The sequence below is a fragment of the Paroedura picta genome, chromosome 16 (genome assembly GCF_049243985.1).
Source record: "Paroedura picta isolate Pp20150507F chromosome 16, Ppicta_v3.0, whole genome shotgun sequence".
Taxonomy (NCBI): Eukaryota; Metazoa; Chordata; class Lepidosauria; order Squamata; family Gekkonidae; genus Paroedura; species Paroedura picta.
The window spans coordinates 23,861,813-23,875,893 of NC_135384.1; the positions used below are offsets into that span (position 1 = coordinate 23,861,813).

At 51.4% G+C, this 14,081-nt stretch overlaps 1 protein-coding gene across 2 annotated transcripts in view; it reads right to left on the minus strand.

The window, feature by feature from the left end:
- Positions 1-8,370, minus strand: part of TBKBP1 (TBK1 binding protein 1) — a 70,264-nt gene extending 61,894 nt beyond the window's left edge. For both annotated transcript variants that reach the window (XM_077313112.1, XM_077313111.1), the window contains exon 1: positions 7,936-8,370. The gene's annotated coding sequence lies outside the window, so the exon portion shown is untranslated. The remainder of the gene's footprint in view (positions 1-7,935) is intronic.
- Positions 8,371-14,081: the final 5,711 nt, after the last annotated feature.

Sequence of the window (14,081 nt, forward strand, 5' to 3'; positions counted from 1 at the left end):
CTGTTCTGACCGAGCAGTGATATCAGGGCTCTCTCAGCCTCACCCACCCCACAGGGTGTCTGTTGTGGGGAGAGGAAAGAGAAGGCGACTGTAAGCCGCTTTGAGCGTCCTTCGGGTAGGGAAAAGCGGCATATAAGAACCAACTCTTCTTCTTCTTCAGTGCAGAAACGGTTGCTTGACTATTCAGGCACTCTGTAGCACACAGCCAGCCATCAGGATCACAGTACAGAACAGGCTGTCGAGAGTAGCTAAGAATGTCCCTCGTTTGGTCTGTGAGCCAAAGGAACGTACTGTCTGTTGGTTGCCTTGGGAGCAAATGAACTAAGGGAGTCCAGGAGGAACTCCCGGGAAACAGGGCGCGGGCCCAAACGAAGAGAGCTTTCCAAATAACGCCACCGGAGCCAGGTCCTAAACAGCACTTGTGCTGCCTGGCTCGGAAACCCTTCCCTAAGGCTTGGAAAGGGGACGCTGGGATGCTATAGTTTGAGCCGTTCCCTGGGCCAGATTCATGCCTTCTGCCCAAGACTGAGTCACTCACGGAGCGGAAAGCAAAGCTACCCCAAGGAGCGGGAAGCAATTAGGGAGCCGTCTTCCTTGTCGCGGCCAGAGAACTGGCAGTGGGGCAGAGAGGACCCAGGCCTTCGAATGGGAAAGTCAGAAAAGGCTCCACTTATGAGTCCACTGCTAGGATGATATCGAGCCAGACCTCCCTCATGCCTGCCCTGGGAGAATCCCGTACAAAAATTCTGTACGGAGCAAAGCTAAATCTGGCTGTCTTTGATGCGACGTGCAAAATGGCAAGCTTGCATAGATTGAGGTGGTGTGTTGGTTTGACGCCGTGTTGGTTTGACGCAGCTTGAGTCCAGCAGTACCTTTAAGACCAACGCAGTTCAGTTCTGGGTATAAACTTTCCTGGGCATGCACACTTCTCCAGATGGAAAGGGGCCGCTTTATATCTCAAGCAAATTTGCATCATCGTCATGAGGAAGAAAAAAATAACTGCTCCAGGCATTAAAACCCACCTCCCCACTTGAGCTTTCTCCATCCTGGCCCTCACCTGGTGGAACGAGCTCCCAGAGGAGATCAGGGCCCTGATGGAACTTGAACAGTTCCGCAGGGCCTGCAAAAGGGAGCTCCTCCACCGGGCATTTGGTTGGGGTCGACCTGAACCACCCCTTCCAATTGCCCATCCCCGATCTTCCCTCCTACAACTAGCACTGCAGACTTGCCCACCCCACTGAGCCAACAGTAAGCGTTGACTTATTGTTCCCCCCAATGTTCTATTGTTCATAATGTGATAGTAATTATTGTATTATTATAAACTGAGTTATTTGTATTGTTCCTGTTTGATGTAAACTGCCCTGAGCCTTCTGGGAGGGCAGTATATAAGTATGAATGAATGAATGAATGAATGAATGAATGAATGAATGAATGAGATTCCTCCAGGCAAACGTTTTTCAGTCACTGAAGTCATCAGAAACCCAACGCTAATGCTTGCCTCCAGCAACAAACTCCAAACCGCCGTACGACAACTGGCGAACCCCCACAATCCTGACTCCACACAGTCTGTCTTGCTTCAAAATGCTTCACCCCCTGTAACCAGAACCTGTTTTCCTATGTACGTACTAGACACGCAAAAGGTACAGGCACAACAAACAGGTGTTTACAAATCCACACAACACACACTGGAATATGCGCCAACACAAGTTGACTGTCTAGGACTTCTGCTACTACAGGGGTAGTCAACCTGTGGTCCTCCAGATGTTCATGGACTACAATTCCCATGAGCCCCTGCCAGCGTTTGCTGGCAGGGGCTCATGGGAATTGTAGTCCATGAACATCTGGAGGACCACAGGTTGACTACCCCTGTGCTACTGGATGGGGGGTGGCCCCTGTCAAACTCCACATACATTATCACACACACACCCTTCCAATCATGTCCCAGCGGCAACACATGACAGCCCCCCCAACTTCCAGCCAGCCTCAGGGAGCCTCCCCATTGCCTCAGCCTCCCCATTGCCTCAGGGGGAATCCAGGAGTGCAGTTGATCATCTTGTTTGTTGTCTAATTTGATGTGAGGAGAGCTCTTCAGACCTTCCGCCCTGGCCTCAACCACAGACGTGGCGGAAGAGCTCCGCCTTGCAGGCCCTACAGAACCAGGAGAGCTCCTGAGGGGCCCTCTCTGCTTTTCCAGAAGCTCATGCCACCAGGATGTCACACACAAGATGGCGAAATACGAAATCCTGCTGGGGTGGAGGAGAAAAGATGCCTTGGAAATGCACGGGACCGCTGGCTCTTCTGTGTGAGCCTGTTCAGGGGGTTCTTAAACTTTCGCCTTATCTGGCTCACTCTTCTGTTTTCCTTTTTCTTCTCTCAGCCACTAAGAGGGCATTTACTTGAAAGGATCCTAAAGTCACCGCTCCACTCTTTTGTACCTAGACACAATAGATGAAGCTATAGGATTTTTTTTTGGGGGGGGGGGGGAATAGCTATGTTTCCACTGCAAGGAGAAGAGCCAAGTCTTTTTTTCCATCTGAAAACAAACAGAGGAGGGGTTTGCCTCCAAAGCCTGTGGTCAAAAGCATCCAGAGAGACCTCTCAGCTCAAATGTGGCCTGCTCTTATTATGGTCATAATGCCAAGATCAACCCAAAGGTGAACTAGGATGACCCCCACGTGCGAGGAAGTGAAAAAGAGAGGAAGTCAGGCTTCTGAACTCCTCCCTTCAGACTCCAGAGGCTTCTCTCTGCCAGATGGTGAGTCCGCCCTTGGGCAATTTGCACCTAGGAAACTGAAGAAGAAGAGTTGGATCTTATAAGATGCTTTTCTCTACCCAAAGGAGTCTCAAAGCGGCTTACAGTCGCCTTCCCTTTCCTCTCCCTACAACAGACACCCTGTGAGGCGGGTACAGCTGAGAGAGCCCGGATATTCCTGCTCGGTCAGAACAGCTTTATCAGTGCTGTGGCGAGCCCAAGGTCACCCAGCTGATTGCATGTTGGGGAGTGCAGAATCGAACCCAGCTCGCCAGTTTAGAAGTCCGCACTCCTAACCACTACACCAAGCTGGCTCCCTTATTTCACACCTCCTTATTTCAAATCTTATTTCACATGTGCCAGGCTCCTCGAGCAGAACCCAGGAATGAGCCCCCTCTTGAATTCAGCCCACAATCTCCTATCTGAAATGCAGGCCAGCAAACCAAGGTATGCGAGGAGATGGAAGGCAAAATTTCTCTTTTTTTGTAACTTTTGAGTGCATTTGGAAACACGATTGTTCTTCAACGGGTTTTTAACAAATTCACTGAAGCTGGCAGTTGCCAGTGTGAACCCAAACTGGGAGTATTTTCTACCCTGCTCCCTGCAAATCTTAGGGTAACCCCAAAAACTACAGCAAAAAATGCTGATTGGCTTAGAGGACAGTTCTATCAAGAGCCACTCACTGAGAGAACTAAATGGAACAGAGGTCTACAGAGGAAATAGACCTCTGAATGCTGGGAAATTGGGGCCAAGCAAGAAAGGATGGCTGCGGTTTTTTTGGGAGCTTCTGCGAGATGTGGAGCTGGCTGGCTGCTGAAAACAGAGCTTTGGGACTCAATGGACAATGGACTGACTCGGCTAAATAGTTCTTATTTTGCCAGAATCCCCGTTACCCAAAACAGACTGAAATCCTAACACCTCTGAGTCAGAGAGGGGGATTCCCAGACCCCCCACTAGACTCAGGAGCATTTCCTCTGTCAAAAATACCAAACCTTTAGGGGTGGGGAAATGCCTCCAGAAAGAAAGGAAGCAAGATCCCATTTACACATAGGCTTCCTCCAGGGAGAACGGGAACAATTGCCCCTTGCAGCTGGAAATACAGCGTGGCAAATGAGAGGAAGGCAGAGAAAACGCCGGTGGGAATCGGGGCCGGCAGCTGGAGGCGAACGGAATCAGAGGTGGGAAGGGAATTGGGGCCGCTCGGTTTCCCTGAATGCGAAAACACAAATAGCACCTTTCCATTACTGCTAATTAATACGGGCACAATCCGTTGGGGAGTTTTTCTGCTCAAGCATCACTAGAACAATCAGGAGCCAAGCTGCTGCTCTTGCTTGCTCTCCATGGAGCTCATGCAGAAGCATCTTGGATCGTGTCCAGTCTGGAGGTCAGAACCACCTCTTGCGGACCCAGCCAGGAGAGAAAACGGTCGGCCAGCTCTACCACCTGAGGCTGGGGTTGCCAGCCTCAGGGTGGGAGCTGGAGATCTCCTGGGGTTATAACCGACTAGAGATCAGTTCAGGTAAGAGCAGGGGTGGCCAATCTGTGGCTCTCCAGATGTCCACGGACTACAATTCCCATGCAACTGGCAGGGGCTCATGGGAATTGTAGTCCATGGACCCTTGGAGAGCCACAGTTTGGCTATCCCTGACCTAGAGAAAATGGCCAAATTGAAGTTGGCATACCCTTAGAAAGTTGGCATGATACCCCACTGAAGTCCCTTCCTTCCTTCCCGATCCCTGCCCTCCTTAAACACCACCCTCAAGATCTTGGGGTATTTTCCTCCCCGGAGCCGGCAACTGTACCTGTACCCCTGGTTTGATACCTGGAAAGCACGTCAAGATATCCATCCAAGTGCTGCCCAACCCCTCCCCCTTGAAGGTTTTTAACCATGAAGGGTCAGATTGTAATCCTCATTCATTAATCTTAACACTTAATTAATTATACAACAAATGTTTTATTGTTTATAATTTATTGGTTGGTTTTGCTGCTACCCACCCTGAGCCTGTTGGGAAGGGGGGCGTTAAAATTTTATTTATTTATGTATTTATTTTATCTTTCACCTTGTACCCCACCCCTCCAGGCAAGTCGGCTCGGGACGGCTTCTAACCCTCAGCTTTACAACATAATAGAACCAACAACACAACAAAATTACATTCATCTACCATTTAAATTACATAAAATCATAACGTTTTTAAAACCATAATGTTGTTGTTCGTAAAATCATAAGAGTTGGAAGGAACCTCCAAGGTCATCGATTCCAATCCCCTGCAGAGTTCAGGAAATTCACAACTACCTGTCAACCTACAATGACCCCCAACTCCATACCCAGATGATGCACCCCCCCAAAAAAAAAACAGAATCCCTGGCTAGTCTGGCCTGGAAGAAATTGCTTCCCAGTTCCAAAGTGGTGATTGGCATTTCCCTGGGCATGCAAGGATGGGTCCCAAGAGCCAAGCACTGCTCACCCACTCACAATCTGCCTAAACTCACAGAATCAACATTTCTCTCAGATGGCCATCAAACCTCTGCTTCAGAACTTCCAAAGAAGGAGAACCCACCACCTCCAAGGAAGCCTGTTCCACCGAGGAACCGCTCTGTCAGGAACTTCTTCCAGATGTTTAGCCAAAAGTTCTTTTGAATTAATTTCAATCCATTAGTTCTGGTCCGACCCTCTGGGGCAATAGAAAACCTTGCTCCATCCTCTCTGTGGCAGCCCTTCGAGTAATTGAAGATGGCTCTCATATAACCTCTTAGTCGTCTTCTCTCCAGGCTAACTCAACCTTTCCTCATACATTGTTGTTGTTGTCATTGCAGGGAAAGGGGATGCTGACAAGGAAGACAGGGGCCAGTTAAACTCTCTAGAGCAGGGGTAGTCAACCTGTGGTCCTCCAGTTGTCCATGGACTACAATTCCCATGAACCCCTGCCAGCATGATGGCAGGGGCTCATGGTAATTGTAGTCCATGGACATCTGGAGGACCACAGGCTGACTACCCCTGCTCTAGAGGTATCACAGTTCCCTCTGGAGTGAAGTTGCCTCCCTCCCTCCATCCATCCATCTATCCATATTTGGATGTTGTGCTGATTGCACATTATGAAACTGCCTTCTCCTGACCCCTAGCCTATCAAGGTTGGGCATTCTGACAAGCAGCAGGGATTCAGGGTCTCCAAGGGAGGTCTTTTTCACATCCTTCTGGATGGAGACACCAGGGACTGAACTTGGGACCTTCTGCATGCCAAGCCGATGCTCCACCACGGAGCCATGGTGCCACCCTCACGAGATTGAACTCATGAGGTCACCACACAGGGAGCTGGACCCTTGTCTATCTGGGTCAGCAATATTTACTTTGGCAGGCAATGGCTCTCCAAGATCTTCCAAGTCAGCTCCTTCACGGGAGGTGCCGGGGATCGAACCAGGGACCTTCTGCATGCAAACCAGGTGCTCTGCCGCTCAACCACAGCCCCCTTCTTGCAGCAACTCACAACTGTGTCGACACAGTGACCAAATTGAGAAGGACTGCTACGGTGCCTCCGATGATGTGCAGACACAGAGCAAAGGAGCAGTCTTGGAGGCCTCTGGATCAGGTCAACAGAGCCACGGAGCAGGAGAGATGGGAGAGGAAATGGGGTCAAAGCCTCCAAGGAAAATACGAGAGTCTCACAGCACCTCGCACACTAACATGTGTGGCATAAGCTGATGCGTGCCAGAGACCACTTTGGCAAGCAGAAAACCATTTTGTGGGCTCTTGAGAGCTTTCTCCGTGATGGATTTGTTTGGCTTGGGAGTGCCACATGATTTTTTTTGTGTGTGTGGTTTTGGCTGCAACACACTAACAAGGCCATCGCTCCGGAATGTGTCTTTATGGAAGGCAACCCCCCCCCCCACAGCCCTCTATCGCAGCCCCTCTGGGCTCTCCTTGCAACTAGGCTACTATAGACACAAGAACAAATCAACCGTATGGAAGAGGCAGGGGAGGAAGAAAAAGGAAGTCAAAGTTCCGGGAAATGGGACACGGGCACCCTTAGCTCTACGGCTTCCTGATTCAACATGCGCAAGGCGACTCGGGGGAGCGAAATGCACTCTGCACAGGCTCAGAAACACACACTGCGAATACTGCTTTGGATGTCTGCTGGGGGACTTGCACCTTAAATGTGCAAGATTTGGGTTGGGACTCTTGTAAATCACGGGGCAACACGGAGTGCCACCCATGGGGGAGGGGAGGGCAAAGTCTTTGTAGGGCAACCAGCATGGAACAGAGGGAAGGCGCCAGACAAGGAGGTGGGGGAGCCCAGCAAGAGAATTTCTTAGGATACACCACTGGGAGGGGGAAAAAAAAGGGGGGGGGAGAAGGACTTTTAAAGGCAAAATAGAACAAGATGGGGAACTGGGCTGGCCAGGACAGGGGACCAAAATCAGGCTCTTGCAGCTGTGGGGCTGGAGAGGGGGGGCAAGGTTTCCTATCCTGGGGGGCATGAAGGCACCCCCCCCATGGCGAGGGAAGCGGAGGCAGGAGAGAGGTGAGAGATCCCAGGGGTGAGGAAAGGGATGGGGAAGGGCTACCTGGGGCAGGTTCCTGGGGAACTTCTTGCCAGGAGAGGGGGGATTGGGGCAGAAGGGATCGCAGGCAGCTGGGGAAGTGTATTTGGAGTGTGAACTGTCAAAACCGGGCTAGAGGGCAGCTGGAGAGGCAGTGGGGCAGCAGGACCCCTGCGAGGGAGGGAGGGGGATGTCAGCTTGGGTTGGCCTTGAAGGAAGCCCCTGCAACCGGATGGGGGGGGGAAGAGACCCGGAGGAGGGTCAGGTCCGAGGAAGAGCGCTCGGGGGATGAGGTGGGTGGGGGGCGATATGCGTGCAATATAGAGAAGGGGAACTGATGGGGGGCAACGGTGGGAGGGGCGCACCAATCTATGGTGGGGGGGGGGGAGAAATGAAATAAACAAATGGGATGGAGAGCCCGCTGCGATCTTCCCGGCGCTGGGCCGAGGCAACGCAGCTTTCTACCCCGGGTTGTACCCCCCCCCCGGGGGAGGGGGTCAGGTGGCCGGATTCAACCCCCCCCCCCAGCATCATCCCTTCTAGCAGGGCGCTGCGATCGGCCGGCGACCCTCTTTCTCCCGGTCCCTTCTTGCAACGGGGGGCGGCGACTGGGGTCGGGGTCGGGGGTGGGTGGGGGGCGTACTTACATCACCTCCCCGCCGGGTCGCGAATCCATCCCCGGCGGCCGGAGCCTGCAGAAGGCGACGCTCTTCGGAGGGGGCTTGGGGAGGGGGAGTCTTCGGCGCCTCTCCTTCCCCCCCCCTCCCCGGCTCTTCTCTGCCCCCCCCCGGCGACCCCCTCCCCTCGGGCTCACACCACCAGGCGTGGCGTCCGCCAGCGGGCAGCTCCCGGGCGCGTCCCACGTGGTGGCATCACCTTTTGTGGCCTAAAGGCGCCCTTGGCCACACCTCCCCCCCGGCCCCCCAGCAGGCAGGAGGGGGCCCGCGAGGCCGGGCGAGGGAGGCAGGAAAGGTTTGCAAGGCGCCTTCCTCTCCCTCCTCCTCCTCCTCCTCCGGCTGGCCTGCTTTCGCCTTTCGCTCTCGCTCGGCTCCCGGCTTCTGTTTCCTGCTCCTAATCTCTCTCGCCCAAGCAGGAAACAGTCACCGAGCGAGGAGGGGGGGCCGTTTAAAGAGAACCTGCAAGATCAACAACTCCACCCCCCCCCAAAAAAAAAAAAAAAAACCTGGCCGCAGCCCAGACCGGGCAAAGCCACCCGAGTTGGTGGAAGGGATGCCTGGGAGGCTGGCAGCGGCGCGAGTTCGAAACCTGCTGCTTGGGGTTCTTTCCCACCCCCCACCCCCCAAAAATAAAATGAAATTGGGGGCTGTTTTTGCAGAAGGAGCCAAGGCTGGAGCTGGCAAGGAAGGCGAAGGGCTCTCTCCGGTCCGATCTTGTCAATTACAGGGTTGTCAACAAACGGGAGCGGCGAGAAATCTTCCCTCCTTCGGCGCCAGCGAAATAGCCCCTCGCTCAGCCTCCCTGCCGGGGGTCGTGCATGGTCGCTCCAGGTCTTTGGCGGTCCTTCGTGGCTCGGCAGAACAGGCTGGAGGACCCGGCTAAGGAGCAGCAAAGCCTGAAGAATGTTTCAGGGGGCTCTCAGTGGGTAGAAAGCCTTCGGGGGAGGGCGGTATATAAATATAAATAAATAAAGTTGCATCTGAGGCTCGAGGGGGGGGGGTTTCTCCTCTGAAATAAAATCCTCTCTGCAGGATCCATTTGTCAGATTGTGTGGTTCTTCCTCAGGTCTACATAGTCTTCTGGTTACGGATCCCATGTGACAGAGTTATGTATGCCTAGTTACTAGACGCAGGGATGCCAGTCTCCAGGTGGGACCTGGGGATCCCCTGAAATTATGGCTCATCTCCAGACTAGGGCGATCAGTCCCCCCAGAAAAAAATTGCTGCTTTGGAGGTGGTCTCTATGGTATTGCATCTCACTGAAGTCCCTGTCCTCCCCAGGCTTCACCTCCAAATCTCCAGAAGTCCCCCAGCCTGGAGCTGACAACCCTGCAGCCCCCCATCCCCTACAGTTGGCTGGGCAGGACCTGGCAGGACCTAATTAGAGGTACGCTTGCTCAAAGGCATGCCTTTGGCTTACACTTTTTTTGTTTCAGAGATATTATCAGGGGGGGCACAGTGTTTTATATCAGGTCACTGTTACTGCAATCTTAGTGTACCTAGGTTGCCTGCCGAAGGTCCCCAATTCTACCCCAATTCAAAGCAACAATTACATGTCAAGTCTCAATAAAATCAGTCTAGTGGCACCTTTAAGACCAACAAAGATTTATTCAAGGTATGAGCTTTCGAGTGCAAGCACTCGAAAGCTCACGCCTTGAATAAATCCTTGTTGGTCTTAAAGGTGCTACTGGACTCTGATTTTATTGTGCTACTTCAAACCAACACGGCTACTCATTTGAATATGTCACATCTCAGTTGGCAAATTAGATGGATTGATCACAAGATGCCTTCTATAAGTCTTTCTGGGGAGAAAGTTTGACAGTTGGGGGCAAAATCAGGACACGCTGTGGAATTGCAACTTTGGAATTCAAGAAAGGCCCTTTAGGGAGATTCCACTGAGGAACTGGGTGCCAGCGGGACTGTGAGGTCAGAAAGTATCACTTCCAAGCGGTACAGTTCACATCTGTCCCATTGAAGAATATGCCATTTCTGGTCATAGCTGAACCTATTCAATTTTAATGCAACAGTTCACCCACTGCCCATAAAGCATGATATTATATTATGGCATTCACCTCGTACTTTTCCTGAGGGCACCAAATTATTAATGCCTGTGATGTCAACAGTGTTAATACCCACCCCTGTAAAGTAGGCCACAGAGTCAGGGGAGGGGGACTGAAACAGCTGGTTTCCTTCACGACGGTTCTAATAAACGATGGGGTTGCTGAGAACTGGTGAGGGGGAGGATTGGAGGTTGGTATTTATTGTATTTTATTGTATTAATGACTGTTGCAAGCCTCCGTGACCTGGCAGGACTGGGAGTGTTGGTGAAGAAATAGAATTACTAATAATCATAGAATTAAGAATACAGTTCCTCTTTACGTTCAAGAGCCTCTTGTGGCACAGGGTGGTAAGGCAGCAGAAATGCCGTCTGAAGCTGTCTGCCCATGAGGCTGGGAGTTTGATCCCAGCAGCTGGCTCAAGGTCGACTCAGCCTTCCATCCTTCCAAGGTTGGTAAAATGAGTACCCAGCTTGCTGGGGGGTAAACGGTAATGACTGGGGAAGGCACTGGCAAACCACCCCGTATTGAGTCTGCCATGAAAATGCTGGAGGTCGTCATCCCAAGGGTCAGACATGACTCCGTGCTTGCACAGGGGATACCTTTACCATGTCAGAACATAAGAAATTAGGTGAAAATTGGATTTCCAGGCTGTTTCCACCCTCCCTTTTAGTTCTTGCGAGCACCCATCTTATCACAATATCCAGTAATAAGTTGGCCGTGCCCTGTAGGATGGAGGAGAAGGGATGCCAGATTCATTTGGGGAAACTCCTGGAGATTCAGGGGTGAGCCTGGGGAAGCCTCAGAGGACTACAATGCCAGAGCCCACCCTCTAATGCAGCCATTTCCCCCACGGGGAATCAATGGTCTCTCTAGTCCTGTGATGAGCAATAATCCAAGGGACCCCCAGGCCCCGTCTGGAGGCTGGCATCTCTAATCCCCTGCGCGGATCACAAAGGCATCAAAATGAGGCCACACCCAGACAAGATGATGGCGGCTTTTATTTTGGGGATGGAGAACCAGAATTGTGGAGAAAAAAAAAAGACTGAAGACTAATAACTCGAAATGAAAAATACACACAACCTCCAAGAGACCTACCTAGAATACTGACTGTCAGTTAAAGAGACAGGGCAGGGAACGCAAAACTCTGTCCCCCTGAATGCCTAGAGAAGCTTAGCAGGCCGAGATTTCCGAGATGCTCCTTGCCCTTCCTGCAATTCCTCCAAGGGCCCGTGTTGTTCAGCTCTAAAAACACAAGGACGGAAGAGCTTAGAAATCAAACTCCTTGCTTGCAAAGGGATTCTGTAACAGTCAGGAGCAATGCAACATTTGAAGGATTGGGGGTGGGGGGAGGCTTTGCAGTAGAATACTTTGAAGTGCAAAAGAGGGCTTTCCGTTGACAGAGGGAAGGGGGGGAGGAACACACCATACAGAGTGCATCCCTCCCCTTTGCTTGGTGGATTGTGCAAGGCCAAGCAAGGGACTAAAAAAAGCAACCACCAGAACATGTGGAATGGTAAGTAAACCCAGCAAGAAGAAAAGACTGGAGGAGCCCCCAGCACCTCTCTGAAAGGTGGTCAGCCAGCAAGTTCCTGCCCCGTGCCCCTGCAAGGATGAGGGCGTGCAGGATCGAATTTTCCTTCCTACAAAGAAATGCCTCCCACATCGAAAACTGACTTGCTAGCAGCAGGATTCGAGTTTCGTTGGGTTCATCCTTTCATGCTAGCTTTCTACAGGGAGGGGATTTTTTCCTTGCAGAGAGGAGCAGTCACACGAGCCCTGACCTCCTCTGTTAAGTAACACAGTGGCTTGTCATTGGTGTAAGAAGAAATCGGCTAGCCATAAGGAAACGTCTTTTGTTAAGGCATTCTATCAGGATCACAGCTGATCCCCCTATAGGAATGAATTTCAGGTCACTCCTGGCTGTCAGTGGGAGTTGGGGGGCTGTAGGATCGCCAGATCCAGGTTGGGGAACTCCTGGATATTTGGGGATGGATCCTAGGGAGGACAGAGACCACAGGGGGGGTGCAATGCCACAGAGTTCAGCCCCGAAGTTTCAATCCCCCCAGGGGAATGAATCTCTGTAGTGGGGAGATGAGCTATAATTCTAGAGGATCTCCAGGTCGCATCTGGAGGCTGGCACCCCTATTTCCTGGTTTACTATTCTTTGTTTTCTGCATGTGCCTTAGCTCCGATTTGTGGTGTACTGTGAGATCAAGTCAAGCTATTCAAGTTTTTCAGTGTGGGCCTCAGCTTGAGTCCAGACCTAACGTTATCCCCTGAAAGGCAAAGAACAGAGATTGTTACCGATTTTTTAAGGGTCTTACCAACTGGGCCCCAAAAGGATGGCTGGGGCCGAGAAGAGGCTGAGTTGAGTCAAGGCTAGCAAATGGAGACAGTGTGCAATGGCAAGGGGTGGAATCTGGCCAAATTTGTTTTTTTCAAGCCTTGGTTATGTAACTAACATGGCTTTACCTTTTTGTTGTTGTTGTTGTTGATTAAAGATATTTTGCCTGTCCCACTCTGCGGAATGACTGAAAGCAGCTTACACAACATAGGGCTGGCCAAGAAATAACATTTCCAGCAACCATCCCAGCCATGCCCTGGGACCCGCATATCATCAGGCCCACCTCTCTCAAAATGCTCCACATCAGCAGCTGCACTGATCTATGCAAGATCTTTTGAATGGGCTGCACTGAAAACAGTTAAGATTGGGAACCTCCGGCTGAAGAGCATTCTTTGGGGTGGCCCCCCACTTAGTGGAATGACTCCCACACTGTTGTCATTCTGCAGAACACATAAGAATAGAGTTGTAGTTTTAAAATCCTTGAAACATCATAGGCCATTTTCTTAAGGTTGTGTTTCATCTTGGAATTCACCCACAGAGCTTTGAGTGCCTCAAGACATTTTGTAGCAGTTCTTGCAAGAGGCTTGTAAAGCAGGCTAAGGGGGTAAACTCCATATTGTAGACTGAGGTTCTGAGGGCAAACAGGGCTTTCGAAGGGCACCCACGTGAACCTGGAGCCAAAGGGAGTTTTTAGCCATCCAACTGAAGCTCGGTTCCTTAAGATCCCATGGTCCACTGCTCAGAGCTAAGAATGCTGGTGGATTGCAAGCTTAAATGTCACCAAACTTGAGTTGGTTCAAATAGCACATGTTTAAAACAAATAAGAGGCATACATACAACTGAAGGGTGTGTTTATGCTAACTCATTTTGCATTGCTTAGAGCAGGGGTAGTCAACCTGTGGTCCTCCAGATGTCCATGGACTACAATTCCCATGAGCCCCTGCCAGCATTTGCTGGCAGGGGCTCATGGGAATTGTAGTTCATGGACATCTGGAGGACCACAGGTTGACAACCCCTGGCTTAGAGAGCAAGGGGGCACTGCTGAGAGTTCTTCTGTCCATCTCAGCCATTCCATGGGGAGGGTAATATGACCCCCACCAATGTACTGTGACAAGTGAGCCACACCAGAGCATCTTTTCAGTGCTTTAGGTGTGACAAAGCATGCGCCTCTGGCCCACTGGAGCCTGGCTCGTTCTTTCCCTTGTGCCAAGCCCCCCCAACCTCTCCAGCCATCAATTCTCTCCCTAGCCCCCAGCGTCTTCAATACACAGAGGCATGTTAATGCATATGTATATGAAACAGACGGAGTTGACAATTCCCCCACCAAACAGGAGCGTGAGCCTCCCTACTTGAAAAAAATGTAAAAGGTAAGAATTAGCCGAAGGCAAAGCTTAATTTGAGGCAGAGCCGTCAGCAAACCTGAGTTGCTTGGCAGCCCTGGAGGAGATGGAGCGCTAATGAGGCTTCTTCACACACATCTTTTTGGTGGTGGTGGCAGTGATGGGGGAAGACATCTACAACAAACTCCTGTTTGGCAAAGTGAGGAGGGGGCCGACAGACCTGCAAACACATGCCGGCAAGTCACAACATCAGAGCCAGGTGGCAGGAGAAAGACGCCACCGTTACGACCTCCCTGGGGTCAAGGCAGCACCATGAGCTACAGAACAAAGTTGAGAAGCAATCAACCAAAGCCTGGAGTCAGAGGGGATTTC